The sequence below is a fragment of the Grammomys surdaster genome, unplaced genomic scaffold, assembly GCF_004785775.1.
Source record: "Grammomys surdaster isolate TR1022 unplaced genomic scaffold, NIH_TR_1.0 239, whole genome shotgun sequence".
In the NCBI taxonomy this organism is placed as follows: Eukaryota; Metazoa; Chordata; class Mammalia; order Rodentia; family Muridae; genus Grammomys; species Grammomys surdaster.
Genome location: NW_021604684.1, coordinates 4630984 through 4634205, shown reverse-complemented (window position 1 = coordinate 4634205; position 3222 = coordinate 4630984). Strand labels below are relative to the sequence as shown.

Below are 3222 nucleotides of genomic sequence, written 5' to 3'. Positions count from 1 at the left end.
CCTGAGGTTGCAGTTAGATCCTCCCCCTGCTGCTCCTCATGCTACTTTTTGAGACAAGATTTATCACTGGATCTGAAGCTTACCCATTTTTAGCAAGACTGGCTGGCCATCAAGCCTCCAGAGTCTGTCTGGCTCTGGCCCCTTCCAACTCACTGTTGCCATGATCGGGGCTTGAAGGTCTGTGCTGCAGATACAAACTCAGGTCCTTTCTTTACCCACTGAGCAGTCTTCCCAGTCTCTTGACCTTTCTTTTCTTTTCTTTTTTTTTTCCAAGCTGTGACTGTTTGTTAACTGACATGATTATAAAAATACCATGGGCAACACCTTAGTTCATCTGTCTAATAATCTGGTCTTCCCTGTTGCCAGCGTCTCCACCTTCTACAAAGTGAGTTGTCTTCTTCTTCATTCCACCTCGTGGGGAAGATAATTTGAAAGGCCACAGGAAGTTACTTGCTTCCTTGAAGCGTTTCCCAACTGTATAGATCTCATGAATTAGATCCTCCATGCAGATGATGCCAAATTTACCAAGAGACCGAGCAATCAAGGAATTCTCCGTCAAGGCAATCCGCTTCTTACTGATTTTGCCATAGCCTCGCTTGTAGATGAGCTCATTTACTGACTTCAGGTTGGGGTACCCCCATGCAATGTACGGTTCCACAATCCTCAGCATGTTAATGGAAGCCTTGTTGAGCTTAACAAAGGTCCCATTGAAGATCTGTCAAAGGCGAAGAAGCTGCAATACCTTGCGGACCTTTGGGCTTATTCCATTGATGCCTCGGATTCTGATGACAAACGCCAATTTTGGTTCTGCAGGCACATAGAAGTTCCCAGCTTTCCTTGCCATCCGGGCCATCCGAATCTCATTCCGGTACATCTGCCTGTACTCCTTGTGATAGTGCTTTGCCTTCTCATAGATGAGCTTCCTCCTTGCCTTTCGGAGTGTCTTCAGGGCAAACGTCTTCCTCAGACGCTTCACCTTCAACTCTGCGAAATTCCTTCGCTTTTTCTTAAGAGTTTTTGGCACAGCCGGAACCTTTTTCTTATGGGTTTCTGGCACACCGGCAACCTTCTTTTTCTTCTCTGGAACAGCCTCTATGGTTCCAGCTGGAAAAGGCTTCTTGACCTTTCATAATTAAACCAAAGTTTAAATAACTGAATATCTGCCTGCACATAAAATAATAAATCTAGATTCTTACTTCATACAATATACAATTAACTTAAATTGGATCAAAAAGCAAAATGCAAATGCTGAAACTGTCATTTTCTTAGAAGAAAATCAGTATGAATGAAGTTTCATGACCTCAGATCGCATGGTAGACTTAAGTGATGTCATTAGATCATCATAATGAACAAGAATAGACAGACCAAAACTTGATCACAATTAAAATCCACTGTGTATGAAAGGACAGGATCAAGAAAACAGGAGCTGAGCTTGTTGAATGTCTGCCTGTAATCCCAGAAGGTCAGAGCTGGGGAAAGAGGACTGGAAGTTCAAGGCCAGCCTAAGCTACATGACAAACTGCTTCAACAAAACAAAACAACAAACCCCAAAACCATAAAGCAAACCAATGAACAAAACCAAAGCCTCCAAGATCTGTCTGTCTCTGGCCCCCTCCCAAACCACTGCTGTTGTGTGACCAGACCTTTAAAGTAATACATTCAATAATGCTCAGATATTCAGTATAAACTCCAATAAAAAATAAACAAAACAACGTAGTAAAAAAATGGGCTAAAGGCTCAGATACACATTTTCCTAAAAGAATATGTGCCAATATCCAGGAGTGTGTGAATGTGAGCTCTCTGTTGTTACTGAGGAAATGCAAATCCAGGCTACACTAAGGTGCACCTGTGGTTATTCTTCATAGTTAGCATGACTGGATTTGGAGTTATAGAGGAGACATGTTTCTGGACCTGCATGTGACTGTATTTCCAGAGAGGCTTAACTGAGGAAGAAAGACCTACTTCAAACATGCATGTCACCTTCCCATGGTCTAGGGTATAATGCTGAATATAAAGAAGCAAGCTCAGTATGAATATTCTCTTTTTTGTGGGTTATGATTGGATTCAGCATGGCTTTCTGCCTCATGCTACATTTTTATGCCCTTTGCTCATATTGCCCATGTCCTGTCTTAAACTGAGAGCTGAAGTCAACTGTGGCTAGAGGTGAGGGGATGAAGAAAAGAGAGGCACAGAGACAAGAGAACAAGGAAGCTGAGATCAGATGGGATTCTGCTACTGCCAACTCTGCAACCCTGAACCTAGCATGTTTATTAGGTAGAGCCCAGGGGGTGTGGTTAGCTAGTCTCAGAAGGCTAGCAGGGTCAGGCTGTAACATCCGGAGCGGGTGGGGGACAGAAACCACAGTTTCTAGTCTGCACACATTGTTCAATCATTCAAAGACACTCTTAGTCAGATTCCCAAGGTACCCATCTTCAGCCTGGACCATATGTATACTTAAGTCCATTGGGACTTAAGACTTTGGAAATTCTCAACATGGCTGTGCTCATGTCAGGATATGTACATTCACATAGGACTGCACTCAATCAGTACTTCCTTTGCTAACCTTCAAAGTATCCTGTCACAGTGACTAGGAAAGCAGCCAACACATTCTTCCATTTAAACTGGTGTAATAATGACACAACAGGGATGAGTGGGATAAGGGGTATCTGTGCACATTGCCACTGGGAAAGTAATAGGGTGGAAATATGGAAAACTGTTGATTTCTCAAAGTTCTGAACCTAGAGTTATGACATGATTCAGTCATCCCACTTCCTAGACAGTATTATCCTAGACAATATTAAAAACAGGTGCTCCATCTAAAATTTATATGCAAATGTTTATAGTGGCTCCATTCACACCAGCCAAAAAGGTGGACGGAATGCAGAAGCTCACTACATCACGCATGAATTAAACACGAGATAATACAGCAGCCAGAAGGAATGCAAAAGCCAGGAATTGGGGAGGAGGCTCTGAAAAGCTGTCTTGTGGGCACCACATGGCCACAGCTCTCCTGGACTCACCACAGCTGTTGTTGCCTGCATATAGCCTTCCTTCCCAAGACAGAGCTAGTAAACATTCATTCACAGATAGAGGAGTTAAGGCAGTGAAGGGCATCTTCCGGGGAGGAAGTCATTGTGTTCAGTGATGGGATTTACTCAGGGTCCAATGGGGAGCGCCATACCTGTCTCCATATGAGTGGCCTAATGTGACTGATTAAACCAA

The 3222-nt window shown here is 43.3% G+C and overlaps 1 pseudogene; it reads right to left on the bottom strand.

Annotated features, from left to right (window-relative positions):
* Positions 1-325: 325 nt before the first annotated feature.
* LOC114626706 lies at positions 326-3041 on the bottom strand (annotated as a pseudogene).
* Positions 3042-3222: the final 181 nt, after the last annotated feature.